Here is a 20,398-nt window from a genome sequence, read left to right as displayed (position 1 = left end):
TGTTTTCGGGTAAGAGGCAGCGTGAAGTTTTAAGATGTGAGGCAAGAGATCCAATGCGCTTACGTTTTGGCTGGGTTTTAAGTCGCTGTCATGGTTGCTGTTGGAGGAGACGTCAGGTGCCCATGGTGCCCCTCTCTGCATTATTTCGGACACGAGCGGGAACTTGGGTTGATCTACCGACGTTTCTAAGCTAGCTGGATAGCTTTCCCACATGATAGAATCCAAAGGCTCTTGCGGTTTAAAACCTACAGCGGTGAGTGGAAGTGGTTTGAAATCAAAGACCTTAACCACTCGGACACGGATGCGCCTAGGAGAAATGAAAGCAAATAATTATTATTGCTTACACACAAAAAAAAAGCGTTGGCATAAAAATACCTCCAAATTGAAGGATGAAGATTATGTTACACATGTAATTAAAATCCTAATATCACGTGTTTCATATGTTGCTGATACTATTCATTATTCGATGTTTTGCATGCGTGCGACTTAATTATTAGATATGATTTCAATATAAACTTTTACTTTTGCTTTGCAAAATATGTGCAGACGAGATAGGCAAGAAAATATATTTGGTGGATATAGGGAACTGTTATCGAAACATGCATACAATAATTTTCAACAGGTTGATGTGAATGGTTCGAGTTCGACATGCCTATCGAGACCTCCAAATATAAAACATCTTCCCCAACCATAGGTAACTTTCTCCCACAAATTATGGATATTTTACGACCAAGTATAAATTTACATTTTAAGTTCATCTAAAATACGTACAGCAAGCCATGGACTTTCATTTTTCTATTTAGAACGACTATATGATTTGATTTTATAGTTTTATACGGGGTGTATGAATGGCTATCCGTTATATCAATACCTTATACTAGTATAACTTCTCCGTTTGATACATCGTCCGCGTTTCAAACTAGAAACAAAAACGCCGATGGTTGATATTGCCAAAATGTATACCCCATGCAGTCATTCATGCAGGGGAATAAACATGAGTTGTAATTTTAATATAAAGTCACCATTTAACATTATATATATACATGTAAATAGACATAAACTGAACGATATGAACAGTCAATATGCATTTTTTCTATTTTAGGCGGGTATGTATGCTATTTTTCGTCTTGCTTTTAGATTAAGATTTAAGCCTTGTTTTGTTGGTGCTGAAATACACATTATTTAGTTTAAATTGCGTGCATGCGTGCGTGTATGTGTGTGAAAAGCTATTTATATATTTACCTTACAATTCATTCAGTAAAATATAGATGTATAGCTAGCTATACAAGTTGCTGAGGGGATTATACGGGAGAATTTAGTCTGAATGAGATAAATATATGACCCGAGGAGTTATATGTCAGGAAGGCTATATTATCCCGTATATCCCGTCAACAACTTGTATAACGAATTTATAATATCGCAAATTATTATTGGCGACAAATTCATGAAAAAGCACAGCAACTTTAGATTTTTTTTAAAGTACGGGAAAAAGTCGCACGTCATCAATAGCTGCGCTAACGCTGCATAATCAGTAAAAAGTCATCATTGCGGTGTAACTTTTAATTATTTTTTTCTTGAAGTTTTGACATTTGAATCGAGAAAGTATACCATATCAAAATGTAATTAAAATGTTATGCACCAACATAGTTAACCGTCTCCGATGTAGAAATACATTGTTAGTTGTGCGTGCTTCTGTTCTCCACGATATATACGTCATGGTATGAAATGTTTAATCCATTCAGAATTCGAGAAATTTAATTGCAATGTTATAAAAACTATGGTCTTCTGCTACCTACTTGATACATAAATGACATGTAGATGCATATGTATTCGCAAATAAAAAAATCTAAGGCAAAACCCGCGGGCTTACGAAATAAAGCATGGCTTACTCTTCGCGCTCCGATTTTACCCCATTTTCCGGAGATCCCGTTATTCCGATTTGGCTTTTGCTGTAGCCCGACCTCTCCTTTTTTCGGTGGCCCAGCCTGAAGTGACTGAAGTCAGGAGAGGCACCAGATTTATAGGCCTTAGAACATGCGGCTTTTCTACGTGCAAATATTTTACCATTGCCTTATTAAGTTAGTTCAAGTTTCTTGAGCCACCGCCTGGCGGGGACAACGCTCGACAACTGGTTTAAACCACGGATTTATATTACAATATAAATCCGTGTTTAAACAAATCATTAAAAAGAAAATTAAAAAAAGTTTTCCCTTTTTTATTTTAATAGACCTGTCTAATCACACTCTTTGTTTTGTTAATCCACTGATTAATTACCAAGTTACAGTTAATTATAGCAATTATCAGAGAAAATTAATTAATTTGACATTCAAGGCCAATATTATAAATGAGCCAAGATCAATTTGTGTTTGATATACATGAAGGTCTCATCCTAAAGAATGTTGTGTCTTAATATGAAGTCAATCCATTATTATTAATAAAGTTTGAACATGTTTAAAAAAAACATGACAATTTCATTAATTTGATCTGGACAATTTGAGTTTGATATACATAAAGGTCTCATCCTAAAGACTGTTGTGTCTTAATATGAAGTTAATCCATTCATTAACATCAAAGTTAAAGCCAGTTACAGCAAAAAAAACAGAAAACTTTACCTTCAAAGTCAAGGTCATTTATGAGTGAAGGTCAAGTTTAGTCTGGTAAACTTATGGGTTGTTGTGGCCAAGTTTGAAGACAATACACCAAGAACTTAAAAAGTTATGCTCAAAGTTAAAGTTTGCAGAAAGCAAGGCCCTCCTGTACTTTTTTCTTCAAAACTAGAACTCCGCAAGTGTCGCCTTGTGAACAGTATAGTTGTCACTTTCTTCTTAAATGTAGGTTATTTATAAACACTGCTAAAGGGAAATAACTAAAAAAATAAGAAGTGCAGAGTACCAGTTCTTGTGCACTGCACTTCTTCTTAATGAGATCTATCATCCTATGAAGATAATCAAGTCCATAGCTTTTATAGTTGAAGACAATAGTAAAGTATGAAAATTAACAAAGGGCAGTAACTCAAAAAATGGAGTACCGGTTTTTGTGCCCTGCACTTCATCTCGATGAGACCTATCATCCTATGAAGTTTCATGTCCTAAGCTTTTATAGTTAAGGAGAAATGGCTCTGACAAAAATAAAGCACGACTATTAAAAAAAGGGCAATAACTCAAAAAAAAGAAGTGCCGAGTACTGGTTCTTGTGCACTGCACTTCTTCTTAATGAGATCTATCATTCTATGAAGTTTCAAGTAAATAGCTTTCATTGTTTAGGAAAAATGGCCCGAACAAAAATAAAGTATGAAAATTAACAAAGGGCAATAACTCAAAAAATAAGAAAAACAGTGGGCCAGTTCTTGTGCACTGCACTTCTTTCTAATGAGATCTTATCATCCTATCAAGTTTTCAAGCCCATTGGCTTTAAATAAATCATGAGAAATGGCCCAGACAATAATAAAGTATGAAAATCAACAAAGGGGCAATAATTCAAACAAGAGGGGCCATGATGGCCCTAGATCGCTCACCTGATTTATCAAACTCATCCAAACAATTACCTAGACAAGGCATTCTGACCAAGTCTCATGACAGGTGAGTCAAAAATGTGACCACTACAGTGTTAACAAGGATTATCCATATTTGAAGCAGTGTGACCTAGTTTTTTACCCAGGTGACACATATTCAAACTTGACCTAGAAATCATCAAAAAAAATTTTAGACCAATTTCAAGATACTTGGATCAAAACAGTAGCAACTAGAGTGTTAACAAGATTTTTCTATTTTTTAGCTCCGGTGACCTAGTTCCACATGCGATTTCGAACTCATCCAAGCAATTACCTTATACAAGCATCCTGACCAAGTTTTGATGATAAATTGAGTCGAAAATGTGACCACCTAGAATGTTAACAAGGTTTTTTCCATATTTGGGGCGGTGTGACCTAGTTTTTTTTCGTCCAAGATGACCAAATGTTCGAACTTGACTTAGAAATCATCAAAAACAAACTTTCAGACCCAATTAACAGAATATTTGGATCACAACAGTAGCCACTAGAGTGTTAACAAGATTTTTCTATTTTTAGCTTCGTTGACCTACTTTTTCATCCGAGATGACCCATGTTCAATTCTTCCAGCAATGACCTAGACAAGTTTTCCTGACCAAGTTTGATGACACAATTGAGTCAAAATTGGGACCACTAGAGTGTTAACAAGGTTTTTCTATTTTTAGCTCCTGTGACCTAGTTTTTTTCATCCAAGATGACCCATGTTCGAACTCATCCGAGCTATCACCTAGACAAGCATCTTGATCAAGTTTGGTGATTGATGATTGATGCAAAAATGTGACCACTAGAGTGTTTAACAAGGTTTTTCTATTTTTAGCTCCGGTGACCTACTTTTTCATCCGAGGTGACCCATGTTCACACTCATCCGAGCTATTCAACTATAGATAAGCATCCTGACCAAAGTTTGATGATGATTGATGCAAAATGTGACCGCATAGAGTGTTAACAAGGTTTTTCTATTTTTAGCTCCGGTGACCTACTTTTTCATCCGAGATGACCCATGTTCGAACTCATCCGAGCATATCACCTAGAACAAGCATCTTGACCAAGTTTGATGATGATTGATGCAAAAAAATGTGACCGCTAGAGTGTTAACAAGGTTTTTCTATTTTTAGCTCCGGTGACCTACTTTTTTCATCCGAGATGACCCATGTTTAAACTCATCCGAGCTATCAACTAGATAAGCATCCTGACCAAGTTTGATGAATGATTGATGCAAAAATGTGACCGCTAGAGTGTTAACAAGGTTTTTCTATTTTTTGAGCTCCGTGACCTACTTTTTCATCCGAGATGACCCATTTTCGAAACTCATCCAAGCTATCACCTAGACAAGCATCTTGACCAAAGTTTGAATGATGATTGATGCAAAAAATGTGACCGCTAGAGTGTTAACAAGGTTTTTCTATTTTTAGCTCCGGTGACCTACTTTTTCATCCGAGATGACCCATGTTCGAACTCATCCGAGCTATCACCTAGACAAACATCAATCCTGACCAAGTTTTTGATGAAATGATTGAGGCAAAAATGTGACCCTCTAGAGTGTTAACAAGGTTTTTCTATTTTTTTAGAGCTCTTGTGACCTAGTTTTCTCATCCGAGATGACCCCATGTTCGAACTCATCCGAGCTATCAACTAGATAAAGCATCCCTGACCAAGTTTGATGATGATTGAGGAAAAATGTGACCGCTAGAGTGTTTAACAACTAAATGTGAACGGACAGACGGACGGACGACGGACAATTCATCGATCCTAAAAGCTCACCCTGAAGCATGCTCAGGTGAGCTAAAAAATTAGAAAATGGAGAGTACCAGTTTTCTTGTGCACTGCACCTTTCCTAAATTGAGATTATCAATCCTATGAAGTTTCAAGTTCATAGCTTTTATAGTTGAAGGGAGAAATGGCCCCTGGCACCAAAATTAAAAAGTATTGAAAATTAACAAAGGGCAATTTAAGCCTCAAAAAATTTAAGAAAATTGGGCAGAGTACCTTGTCCTTGTGCACTGGCAGCTTTCGGAAATTATTGAAAGAAGCATGCCATTAACCCAAGTTTTGAAAGTCAATCTGACTAATAGTGACCTGAGTTTATGCTTACGGAAACAAGTTTTATTGGGACGCCAACGCCGACAAACAAAGCAGGACGCCAACAAAAGTAAATACCCCTATAATGTCACCTTTTCAAGGCGGACACAAAGCTTTCTTATGGTCCACATGGGGCCATTATATAGTTACGTGAGAACTTTTAAAAATACAAAAAAAAACAACATGTTTTATAAGCTTCTTTATTCATACTTTGATTAAAAGTAGTAATATTAACCAGTCGTATACATGTCACATAGTGAGGGAATTAATATTTTAAGACAGGAAAAGCATTCCACATTTTAACAGAGACTTTGAAAAATAAAAAAACTATATATGCTTTGTAGTTATGTACAATTAAACAATAGTGACAGGCAATAATCACATATGATAAAAAAAGGACATGGTAAATTATTATACTTGGTAAACAAAATTGCAGTACGTTTATGCCAGCTTTTCTTACCACTGGATACCCAAAACTGACTTTTTTTATTCAGCTCACACAAAGCAATTTTATTTGGAAAATAAACGGAATGAAATTCCTACATATCTTTCTATAAAGAGATGAAAAAATGAAAAATAGTGCAAAAAATATAAATGTACTTATAAGAACAAATCTTCGAAGGGAATTTACTTTTGCAAGAAACAAATACAGAATGGTATAAGTCTCGGTTAATAAAACTATAGAAAAGAAATACAAAATATTCTTCAGCAATATTCCCAATGCATTACTTCTATGGTACATAAAATATTTTGTTCTTTTTCAAATAAGAAGAGATCTTGGGCAAATTCATCATTTCTTATTTTTTATTTAAACAAACCTTTATTTATTACATAAAGCACCCTTTATTGGCGCAACTGTAAATATTCATTTTACAGTCAACCATAGTTACATATTTCAATGTTAACAAGTTTTAAGTTGCTATTAATACCACTGAATATGTTTAAAGAGATTCTTATCAATACCTGATAAAGTTGACGACAAGGAAATCAATTACTCCAGATATTAAATTGCATATATCAATTACCTAAGCTCAAGTTACATGCTTAACACAATTAGCCACTTTAGTATTGTACAAATGTATATACTGTATATTATTCAATAATGCACAAGTAAAATAATCATACTTGGCACTATTTATTTTTTTTTTACAAACTCTGCTTAAAAGGTATACTCAATTACACGCTTAACAACAATAGCCACACACTATTGTACAACTGACTACAAAAAATATTAAATTTTACTTGTTACTATTTTGTTCTGTGTGTTAACTTTTTCTCAACCAAACTCTCTCTATTGTACAATAAAAAATGTTGTAAGCAATAATGTATTAATACACAAGTAACCTAACTCATGATTTATGCTATTTTTTAGCATACACTTGGCATATTACTTGAGTCTAGATTGCACAGAAGCACTAGCTTTTCTAAGTATTGCTATTTAATGGATTTACTAATAAGAAAATCATTTTCAAAAAATACTGATATGTTTTATACAAAGGCCAAAAAAAATATTCACGAAGCAGGGGGTTTTAAAAAATCACATATGGCCACTTTTTTTCTTACAGCCGACAAAGCAACACACATGACAAGTGCCTGGAGAAGTAACTGTGTATATTGACTATATTGGAAATGAAATTTAACACAGTAGTTCTTCATGACATTTTTCATACAATCAAATATGTATCAGGGAAAGGTCTTCCGTCAGAAAATCCATTATCAAAAGGTATTATGCTAACACTAAAGAGCATTTTTAAATACACATGAAAACAAACAATTACCGTCACGTATCTATTCTTTTAGAATATACAAATGTTAGGACATCAATGCTAACACCTTGAATTCTATAATAAACAACCAACAGGTGTGTTAATTTTCCAACAAAGGGGGGGGAGGGGGGCCCCTTTCTTATAGATCAAAAAAATGTTAAATCCATTAAAATAAAAAAAATGTTTTTTGGTTTTGGGGGATTTTTTTTCCTCTGGATTGTATAAAATTGGGAGCTGAAAATTTTAAAAATCATTTCCCTTTCATTTTTGAAAAAAAATTCTTTCTTTTGGGGTTTTATTCCTTTTTCCCTTTTTAAAGGGGAGGGGGGGATTTATTTTTAAAAAGGTGCTTTAATTAGATTAAAATAAGGTAAAAAAAAGAAAAAATTCATTATCATATCTTTAGAAAGATACAAAGGTGCATCAAAAAGGCCCTAACAGAAAGGTGGTGAACTTGACTTTTTTTATACATGTTAATCATGAAATTCTCACAAGTTCTCAACAGTGGGCAGGTCAATTGAAATATGTGCTATAATCAGAGCCAGTGACCACAAAATTCAAATACATGACAGAAGTATCTGAACACCTTTAACAGTTGATGACAAATTAAGCTGTATGCATGACATAAACCAAGAATTATGCCAACACAAATGCAACTCTATATGACAGATTGAGTAGGATTGCTTCCCTTTATATCTAATAAGAAGTTAAACATGAACAAAAATTACATGTAATGCTTATAGGAACAAACACACAGTTTACAAGGCATTTAAAATATGGATTTCAATAAAATTATCATTTACACATACAGCAGTAAAATTTCACCTGCAAATTCTACATGTTCGTTAGGGACTTTTTTTTTGAGTATTTTCGTAACTTTGAATTTCTTTTCCGACGCTTTTTTCCTATTATCCTTTACAAATACATATCAAACAAAGTTACTTCTTTGTTTATTTAACATAAATGCAATAAATGGGAAATGAAAAATAAACAACTGACACTACTTTCAGGAAAGCCATTAAACACAATTACATGTAAGTAACCATTTGCTTTTTTCTAAAGAAATAAATTTTCCAGTAAACATCATAATATTTACAATTGTCTTAATCAGGAACAATCAAGATAAAATTGTGCTCTTTGTGTCAACAATTAAAACTTCAGTGAAAAATCTGTAAACAACAACTGTTACAAACATCATTTTAAACAAGAGCTGTCAGTAGAACAGCCCGCTCAACTATTCTCAGTACATGACAGTAAGAAATGGGGCACAACTCTGTAAAAAGGTAACTCAAGAGTTATGAAACCTGTGCCCATAATGTGTAATAATCACAGTGTATGAAGTTTCAATCCATTTCTTTCAGTGGTTTGGAGACACTAACTTCGTGCAAAAACTTAACTTAATTGTGACTACAACATCAACCCTGGGCTGACTATTCATAGAATAGTCAAGCTAAAAAGTAGTGCCAGAAATTTTTTCTTTTCTTTAACTGCTCATATATTTAAAGCCCTAAAACAGTTTGCATTTAAAAGAGTATAACCACATAGAATATGGCTATAAAAATACATCAACAATAACTATTTCTTTGGAAGCCTAACATCTATTGTATGTCAATGTATCACAGCAAAAAATTAACAAAATATGGATGTCTGTATGAAACAATTCTTAACTAACATTAATATTTATCTTTAGCTTACCTTTCTAAAATATTTTAACATCTTAATACTAAATTCTCTTATACGTTTCTTATTGCTTAAGTTTGAATGTGATTAAACGATTTTTCTCACTTCACTAAAATATATCTAGAAATGTCCATCAACATCTTTTCTCAACAATTAACTTTAACATCTAGAAATGTTTATTTACCTCAAGAAAAAATAAAACAAATATCATTTAAAGGTTTCAATTAACGTCTTACATTTAACTTCACATCTAAAAATATGTTGTCAAATTACATCTAAAAAGTCAAATAAAAATTTGCATTTAAGACACTTAAAATTGACTCAAAAACAAACATAAAATTTATGTAAGCTAAACAATGAAATTCAAACATTTAAAAACACGACTTTTTTTTGTTGGGTTTTAAGCACACAAAAAAGGTAAGTCATACGGAAAAATTTCCAATTTTTACTTTTGGGAGGGAGGTCCCACTACTTTTTTTCGGCTTACCGGCCCTCTGTAAAACCCAATTCGAACAAAACGGATAGCCTGCTCCCCAAAAGTTTTTCAAAAACCCAAAAGGGGACTCAAACCACAGCAGGGGGCAAGGGGTTTGAAAGCCTGGAATTGGGTCCAGAACAGAAAAGACACCAAAATCGTTTTTATTTAATTTTCATCGGGGAACATAGGCAACACTTTTAAAAAATTCATACAACAAATTTGAAATTCTGAAAAGCCTTTTAAAGCTAATTTTTCTTTTTTTAAAAAAACTTGTTTTCAATTTTGAACATGTACATTGCTGATTTTAGGATTTTAAAAAAATCAAAAAATCTGAGTATCTAGTAGTAAAAAAGCCCAGTCAGTTTTTTCATAGTACCACTGATCACAGTTCGACTTTCAATATTTAACTACAGGTTATTTATGTTAAGGGGTTAATTGTCAAAGTAAAACCATTTTTTCACTTTAAAGTAAAGGGTACATACATTAGATAGTTCAACAAATCAAAAAAAAATAAAAAAAAACACAATCACAATCTGTAAATCTCTACAGAAATTAAAATCTGAAGGGCCCTAATAACACACATTAACTAGTTGGGAAAAAAGCACATTATTTTTTTATATAACACACACACATTGGCTCATTTTCATCAATGTTTAAAGTCTAGAAGGGAACTGTCAACTTATTTTTTGGGTACCAGTACATTCTATTGTATATTACAGGCATAACACAATGAAAATTTGGGATTATGGAAGTGAGTAATTGCACCAAATTGATCATGCACTATATCAAATTAACTTTTCAGGAATTGACTGTAAAACTACAGGAATGGTTAAAAAATTTTTCTTTTTCAAGTGTGAAATCAAACGATTATCAAAATATAGACATTATAAACATTGCTGAATATAAGCCCGACATACAGTTTTAATTCCCTCTTCATAATAATACACTATACTTCATAATCAATTACACATATGTTGAGAAAGTTATATGCATATTTGTGTTATTAACCCTCAATCTGCTGAAACTAAATGATCTGCCTTTGCCACCTGTATGTAGTCAAACAAGCCTGCATGTTTGTGCATTCAGGCCTTCCATTAGTGGAAGTTTCGGAGTCATTAGCTCCTGATTTCAGCTTGTGGCTTTAAAAAATGCTTCCCCTTCTTTACCTATATAATGTGACTTCCAATGTCAGACATTTTGCAGTCTGATTTTCGATTTTTGAAATTTAATGTAGGCTATGTGCATTCTTTCCCAGCTCTTTACTACTGGCTTATCAATTTAAAAATCCTCAATTTATTGTCCCCAAATAATAATGGAGCTGATTACCATGATACGCTGGGCAAGTCCATTTCCAGAAATTCAGGCATGGGTTTAAGGGTTAAAGTAAGTTGTATTTAAAGTGCTCGTATGAGATGAAAACATAATAATAAAAATTTAAATACGCACATAATTACAATGGTGGAGCTTCAAAAGATTTCAGAATGTATGTCAGAAACAATTGTAACGATTCTCAATCATACCCAATTATTCCAATTGATCACTGTGCATTAATCTGAAAATTATGACAGATCTGGCATTGAAATTCATTCAAGCACATTGAATCTCTTATTGCTACTATATATCCCAATGTCTATACACAATTTTGTATCCAATTAGACCACCCTCAGTCGATTTTTTTCCCTGTATTTTACAAGCCAAATAAAGGCCGTTTCCCCATATCCCAAAATAGGTATATTTTCCCCCTAAAAAATGCTAATATTTTCCCCTATAATGCCCTGTGCACATTCCTTCATGAGAGCAGCTAGCTTGTATCAGCTAGAGACAGAAAGCTGTCCCTATAGATAAGCCTCTGCTGTGACCCATGCATGTAAAATTTAACTGAAATTGAAAATTTTATAAAAACATTTCATTTCTCAGTTGTTTGAATTTAAGTTTTCCCTTTTCTGATTTCACATGCTTATATTTTCCCCCTTCAGAAAGCCACAGGTTGTTTTGAAAATTGGAAAATAAATCACTGACCCGTTAAATATTATATTAGTTACCAGTACCAAGCAGACGCAAACTTTCTCAATTAGGAGGACGGTCCGACATTTTTTTACATTTCATAAACAAAGAAAAAGGAACTTATTTTAGTTGGCATGTGTGTCACAGGACTTTCAAATCTGATCTGTTTCTTTAAACCATCTAATATTTTATTCAAGGGTGGCCTTAGCCTGTTTTCTTTTTTCCAATTTAGAATAGATATATTATCCTTTTATCCCTCATATAACTCAAAAGTTGTATAAGAATAAAATCTTCATAATTATGAGGGTGTTTTCCTTGTATATAAATTTGCAGTACGAAAATATTCTTAAATTTAGCATGACCAATACACTCACCCACAAAACAATATAAGACTTATTTTAACAGCATCTGAGACAGTCAAGTTTTGCCCTTTTGTTAAAAATTGTTAACAAATGTAAGTTATTTTTTCCCCATTTTAGTTTCTAAACAAAGCAATGAGTAACATTTATCTCCCAGTTTATAAGCAACATTATTACAAATTTGTTCAGTCAACAAAATTTAGCTTGCCTACCGTAATTAAAAAAAACAATAATTGTAAAAGAAACATGGGATCAAAAGCACTATCACACATGAAAAAAAAACCTCGGCAAAATTATTTCTGTACATCTATACACACAAAATATAGAAAACAAAGTGGTCCAACAGTTTTTTAAAATATCATATTATCAGACGGTGCTTAATCGTAAGCAAGTCAAATATCCATCGCAAAAAAAAAAATGGCATTTAAAAAAAATGGAATCTCCTTTTTACTTCCTCATCGGTCTTACTCGTCAGCTTGTCAATGAGCTCCTGGAGTGCGCGCGAGCTCACGACGTTCGATAAGCATTAAACTCCTGCACGAAGTAGATAAAGTGTTTGAAAGATGTGTTCAGATGAGCCTCCTCGCTGAGTTGCATGACCTCTTTGAAATGTTGGTGATAGATATGTGCATACACACGAAACAATCTTTTTAATATTGTCTTTGCTATGGATAGAAAATTCCGTGGAAATGGCACTCCTGCAACGGAACAGATGAAAAAATTTGACATTCTGTATATTTGGCATTCATATAAAAACAGGAATGATTTTATCAGCATTTTTCAAGTTATTATACATTGATTTGTTAAAATGCCATTTGCCTTTTATCAATTCATAGTTAGTATTTATTCATTTTGCCTTCAAAAAGTAACTAGAAATGTGTCCAAAGGACACGGATGCCCCCACACGCCACTGTTCTGTCAATCTTATGACTCTAGTTCAAATATTTTTTGGACTACATGTGCCACAAGTTGAAAACTAAAAATTCAACAAAGGGCCATTAATTCTGTTAAATTTGGTTGCAGCTAAAAATTCCTACCTTTTACTACCATCTACACATTAAGGTTGTTAATCCCTGGGAAGTTTAAGCAAAATCTGCCATCCGTTTAAGAGGAGTTGTGTTCACAAAAATTTCTACATAGTATATAATGAAAAAATCAACAAAGGGCCATAATTCTGTTAAATTTGGTTGCTAGCAAAAATTCCTTCCTTTACTGCCATCTACACATAAAAAAGGTTGTTCATCCTTGGAAGTTTAAGGCAAAATCTGCCATCCTGTTTAAGAGGAGTTGCATTCACAAAATTTCTACATAGTATATAGTGAAAAATCAACAAAAAGGGCCATAATTCTGTAAAATTTTGGTCGCAGCGAAAATTCCTTCCTTTACTACCATCTTCACCTTAAGGTTGTTCATCCTGTAAGTTTAAGCAAAATCTGCCATGCGGTTTAAGAGGAGTTGCGTTCACAAAATTTCTACATAAGTATATAGTGAAAAAATCAAACAAAGGGCCATTAATTCTGTTAAATTTGGTCGCAGCAAAAATTCCTTCCTTTTACTGCCATCTACACATTTAAGGTTGTTCATCCCTGTAAGTTTTAAGCAAAATCTGCCATGCGGTTTAAGAGGAGTTGCGTTCACAAAATTTCTACATAGTATCCAGTGAAAAAATCAACAAAGGGCCATAAGTCTGTTAAATTTGGTCGCAGCGTAAATTCCTTCCTTTACTACCATCTACACATTAAGGTTGTTCATCCCTGTAAGTTTAAGCAAAATCTGCCATTCGGTTTAAGAGGAGTTGCGTTCACAAGATTTCAGGACGTACGGACGGACTGACGGACGGACAAGTGCAACGCTATATGCTCCCACATTGTGGGGGCATAATAAAATTTGCATATTTAACAATGAAGATATGACATGAATGTAGTTTGTGAGTTGTGTGGCAAATGGAAACTAAAGCTAAGATTTTGAGGTACATGTGTCTAATTTCATTCAATTTCAAACAATTTTTTATACATGTATACATAATTTTCAGAAACAGCTTAATAATTTTTAAAACTTTCATATTATTTCTTGTTAGCAAATACATGTATCTATTCCACTGAGGAACTAAAAGGCAATGTGCAAATGGACACCTTATAAAAGATCACAACACTTGTATTGTGATATCACATATATGTAGTCAAATTTGAAATTGCATAAATAAATTGCAGTCAGCTACCAGACAGAAAAATCTGATTATAATATACCAACTTTTCTGTTGGTTTACTGTCCATAAAGAACCCTTTGAAATATAACGTCTTACTGACAATAGTATTAATTGGCAATATGAAGAAATGCTTACCAATCACTGGCTATATTAATAAATTTTTTTTCTATAAATTCTATTATATTAACAAAGTAAAGTTTATTCCAGAATAAATGTCAAGAGCCCAATATATGCTATAGAATACTTACCAATTTTGGAAGGGAAGAGTGTTTCATCATCCAATTGATCTTGGACCCAAGACATAAGATAATCTATATACTTTGGTGCTGAACATTTTATGGGTTTCTTGACTGTTTGTCCGTCCGCCCAATGATACTCATATTTTGGTCCTGCTGACATCACTGGGCATGTTTCCTCTGTACAGAATTCTGTGATTGTGCCATACAACATGTTGATCTGGTTGAAGAAATCCACAGCTGTAAAATAAATTATTCATGTGTAATCTGATTCAGTTTCAGCAGGGAAATAAATCTTAAAATTGTGAGTTTCAGCAGGGAAATAAATCTTAAAATTGTGAGCTCAACACAAACTGCAACACAGGAGAAACACTTGTAACTATAAATGTGTTCATAGCGCATTAATGCCTCCACTTAATTTGCTGTCATAGTGGCTTATTTACAAATGTAAATACATGTACTTATGCATAATTTATGAAAGTCAAACTAGAGTTATATTTATAAAGTCAATTAGTGATAATGATTATAGTAATAATACTTTAACCTTCTATATTAATAATAATACTATAACCTTCTTAGTAACAAAACTTTAGCGTATTCATTCTCAAGTTATTGATCAGACAAGTACAAGTTGACTTATTTTTATACTGTACTTCTGGACTGACTCCATCACAGTATACTCTCACTTTTTAAATTGGGTTGGGGGGGGGGGGGGGATAGGGGATAAAAATATAATCTGCATAATTTTCATAAAGTACCGTTTTGCACTGACTGATTTCCTCAGGAAATTTTATCATTTCATAATGACCAAGAGTTTTAAGGAAGCTGCTATTCACAAACCAACATAGACATTATGTACATTGACTTTTGTACATGTATGTATTTAGTCAGTAGGCAAGTAAAACAGTGTTTTGAAATTTACATTCCTAAGGAACAAGAATTATCAGCACCAATTGCATTAGCGATTATTCAAATGACAATGAACATATAAATGTCATAAAAATGTCAAAAATAGAATGGACATCATCACATGTATCAATTTAATGAACATGCTTAAAATCATTCCTATTTACTGAAAATTAATCACTTACTGTTGACAGCAACCCATTTCATTGAGATCTTCACCTTCAGGCAGTGCGACTGCTAACCTAAGATTTCCACTACCTAGAGTGACAGCAGCATGTTGCATCAAATCATACTGATGCGTCCCCTCTGGTATATTCTTCTTTGGCTGAATGTTTTGTTGCTCCGACTGCCACTGTAAACAAATTTTTAAACCAGTAAATAATTTGGCATTTAATATAATAATAATGAATGTAGAGATACAAATTACAATGGCATACCAGCAATATATGATAACAAGTTTTTTCATTTCCAGCAGTGAGCACTTTTTGCCCCTCTAAAAGAACTCTTTCCTACCATTCATAATATATGATTTTATACTAAGCAATGTGATATTCTCCCATGACAACAGGACTGAGCTTTGGATATTGAGTTCTGGTCATTTGTATCTTACAGCTGATTCAGAAATCATGTTGGATGCTTTAAAAATTGGTCACTTCCGTAGACATTGGTAATTACTGGTTCTAAATTACAAACCTGCCCAGTACAGTGGAACCTAAAATATGTGTTATATAAACTATCATTCATTTAAGTGTTTTGTCTTTCTTGTTTTAATCATCACAAAATTTATGCAAAATACTTAAAGAAAAAATGTTGTTTTATTGTTGTTCTTCTTACTTGCATCTATTTATAAAAATTAATGAGAGCTACAAGAAAAGTTAGAAATGGCACTTCCCTTCAGACCATTGGAGAAATATTTGCACAAGACAGGAAGAATTGAGTTTTAAAAGCATATTGATATTCTAAATTGTGTTATTCAGGTTGGTGCCTTTAGTTTTGCCAGTACTTAAGTTAATATTTCTGTAATTTTGTAATAATGAAAACAAATTACTCTTACTGGTATTACCTGCTTTATCTTTAATTTTAAATACATGTGACCATAAAGTAATACTCAACAATCCAAAACAATTTGATTAATTACGTCAACCCATATTTGTTTATAGAATAGGTGGCGATAGTAGATGCCAACTGACGTGTGATCACAAAGTTGCCAGCAAGGATGTGGGTACCCACAGCGAGTACTATAGATTGAATTCAATGAATAAATTGATTTAATAAATTTCATCAAAAACAAAATAGCGACATTTCATTAATAAATTGGGTTTTATATCAACTCCAGGTCTTATTTCGGTGTGTCCAGACAACCAAAATGAGTTTTATTAGCATAAAAATGGGTAACCTCATTGTGGCGAAATGGGATGTACAATTTCTGTTTCTGTCGGATCATCCGTACATTAATCCCGAATCAACAAACATGACAATAATTAGCAGTCCTAATTTAACAGTATATTATTTCCGCATTGTAACGGATGTTTTCATACAAACAGGGTGTCTGTTTGACTCTTGAAATGACCCTTTGACCCTTCAAATTTCCAAAAGGCCTGATTTGACCCTCAGGATTTTAACTGGAGTGTCAAATTTTGTTAAAATCATGGGGATTTTGCCTTGTAGTCGGTAAAACTTAGTCAAAATGACCCTCGGGATTTTATGGCTAGTGAACACCCTGTACAAATTTAATCTTTTTACGAGATTACTTTCACTGACCCCAGGCTTAGTGCACCGTGAAGCTAAAACGGTTAAAGTGTGTTTGCACAAGAAAATATCATATTTGCTGTGTTCCGGATAGCAACTATAAAACTGTGACGTAAGGCATACACAAGCTGATTATAGTCTTCATTTGCATGTTAAAATTCGTATACGAACTTTAGTGTTACCGTGTGGTTTTCCGTTTAAAATCCTAATTTATTAACATTTTTTCATGAGATTTACAACAATACTGTTAAACAGGTTAATGAAACTGTAGAATGTTTGATTTTTAGGCGGACGGCAAATTTATTTTTACATACTTATTTAATGTAGCTTTAAGAGTATAGAGGAATTGATTTGCTCACAAATCCCAGCATAACAAACCATGAAATAATCCACTGATGCCAATGACAGTAGGAAAGAAACTCAATTTTTTTGAATGAGCTTGCCTAGTTTGAACGGCTTACAGACACTTCACCCCCCAGACACTTCACCCTAGGCCCTTTTTTGCAGACACTTCACCCCTCAGACAGTTCACCCCTCATTTTAAGAAATTTGATTGAGACACTTCACCCCTCATTTTTTTTATTTTGTGTTTAACAATTATTTATGTAGATTATGTTAAATACATTCAATAGTGATTGAGTATGTTTATTGTTTTAACATATTTTATTATTTTATCATGTAACTGACAAAAGACAATAGATATATTGTTGTTTTTGCCCTACAAAAAAGGCTCATATCACAAAGTTAATAGTATAAAGTATTTTTTTTTATATATATATTTATACAAATTTCAATTAAAGTAAAAGTGATATAACTAATTGAATAATCTTTCTTGTGGTGTGTGAACCTTTGTGTGAATTTTCCTTTGATATATATAATCTCTTTCACACATACTTTGTGTCTTTATTTGACAGTATCTTGTTTAATGGATTGAAAGCAAAACAGGAATACAAAGCTGTTAGTTAGCTGTAATGAATTATGATTATTGTATTAATTATCATGTATTATTAGTTTAAGTAATTCATTTTCTTTTAATGTTACTGAATAATTTTGTTTAATTAGCTCATATTTTTGAGGGAATCATAACTGTAGAGTAGCTTCAAGTTTATTAGCATCATCAGCAAATCATTTGCTAAATGGCCATTTATAAAGATAACACATGATGTATGGCAAAGACATACAATACAAAATAGTAATAACAATACAAACTCATACAAAGACTTTCAAGAAATTTTAAGTATAACCCTTTGTCTAATAAATTTTGAGTTGATTTAATTCTTGAAGTTTTGGTACTTAAGTTTGTTTTCAGTTTGATCCTTACTATAAACACACAACGCCAGTGTTAGTGAGAATGCGTTTATTAACGGGAAACGGGAAACGATTCTCTGTACAAAAGAGAATAAAAATAAATCATTACATAAAATACAAAGATTATTATATCAAAACATACAAATAAACGTACGACCATCAATCAAAACATTTGTATTTACCTCTCACATAAATTAAAACATATTTTACTTAAATAGAGCTCTAATTACAGTACACTTAAATAATCTTATTTAAGATACATTCAATAAAATCCAAATATAAATTATCATTTTTGTTTTTAAACAAATAAATAAACATACCAACTATTGCGGCGTTTTAAATGTATCGTCGTGATGCTTACAAACTGTATGAACGTTTGAAATTGTTATGATCATTGCATTTCAGTTTGAATGAAAATATAACGTAATGCGGCGTCTTAAGCCGTGCCAAACTTTAACGTTAAACTTGGTAACAAAAATGTCAATAAATAAGAAAACGATATTATGTGAATTAAAAAGACGTAAGAGAGAGAGAAAAAAAATGTAAATATATAACAAAAATATAATGTTAAATCTTTATAAATTCAAAGAAGAATTTAATACTTACCATATAATAATCATTGAGTTACATTCATTTGGGAATGGTTTGTGCTTTAACCTTGTGCTTAATTTACATAACTGGTGCTATTTATTTGTTTAATAAATGACATTATGAATGATCTTTGAATAAATGCAGGATAATTGTGTCTGATAATGATGATATATAATTTATACTTACTATATTTTATAAAGCAACTGATTCATTCATTTATATTCATTTATATTCATTTTATTTATTTATTTATTAAGAATAAATTTAATTTTCATACAATTATACCATTTTAATTCAATTATCTAATCAATTGTGAGATAACTGTTGAATAAACAACTTATCAACATGTTGAATAAACAAGGTGACATGCAATAAACATTTATAATGGATGAAAGTGCTGTGATACATGTATATCATTTGGCAATACAACCAATTAACCTAAATCAGATTTAAACTTAGTAAAAATGAAGGTAATAAGCAAAATTTTTAATCAAATAATACTAAAAATAATAAATATAAACATATCTAAGCATTTTGTTGTTGACCAACTTGTTTTATTTACTTTATAGAAAAAAATTGGATGAGGGGTGAAGTGTCTTACTGATTTTTGGGGGTGAAGTGTCTTAAGGAGTGAAGTGTCGGGGGGGGGGGGGGGTGAGGTGTCTTGCTACCGTTTGAACTTTATACAAAACACTGCTCACTTGCAAATTATGTACGTTATGCAGCAAACATTAAATTGCATGTACATGCATAACAAAGAGTGATAATATTCGCATATTATAGAACTGTCACAGTCTGTGATGTAATCATTAAGCTGTGCTCAGACAAATTTATTGAATTTTTCTTTAATTTTGAATGTTTCTTGGTAACGGAATCAAATTATGAGTTATGAGTCACATACTTGTTGAAAATTTCTTTATCCTGTAAACTGTTGTCTTTGACATTACTATGTGTGATTTTATACTTGTTAAGTGACTCATACCAATGCAAAATATCTGAGTGTGTCTTAAGGCCCGTATCCTAAGGTAACGATCAACTTGTTGTAATAGATTTTTTTTACAAGTCCAGGAAGTAAAAAGTAGAGATAGATTAACACAAAAACTTACAAGAGGAAGCTCATATTTTCAGCAGATTATCCAACCAAACGCTAAATTAATTATCATTTAACAAAATACAAATGATCTGAATCAATAATTTTATAAAATAAGTCCGATGTTTATAGATACATTCTTTGTTTACATTTTACAGGCAAATATGGCGTTTGACAGTAGACCGGAAACAAAGTTTGGTTGCTATACGGACCTTTTTAATAAAAATACGGCGCTTCATGGTTAAATGGATATAAGCTTAGCTCGGGTGTCCTATGATAATTCATCATCAGTCCAATAGAAAAGAACAGTTAAAGCAAATAAAACGTCACTTCATGAAATATAAGGCGAAAACTATTAAAAAATATTTTAATTGTTAACCTTTGATTTATCTTCCAGGG

The 20,398-nt window shown here is 32.5% G+C and overlaps 1 pseudogene; it reads right to left on the bottom strand.

Annotated features, from left to right (window-relative positions):
- Positions 1-11,700: 11,700 nt before the first annotated feature.
- LOC132758382 (MOB kinase activator 1B-like) lies at positions 11,701-20,190 on the bottom strand (annotated as a pseudogene).
- Positions 20,191-20,398: the final 208 nt, after the last annotated feature.

This window comes from Ruditapes philippinarum, unplaced genomic scaffold (assembly GCF_026571515.1).
Source record: "Ruditapes philippinarum isolate M1 unplaced genomic scaffold, ASM2657151v2 ctg75_1_1_1_1, whole genome shotgun sequence".
Classification (NCBI taxonomy): Eukaryota; Metazoa; Mollusca; class Bivalvia; order Venerida; family Veneridae; genus Ruditapes; species Ruditapes philippinarum.
This window is presented reverse-complemented; position numbering and strand designations above follow the sequence as displayed.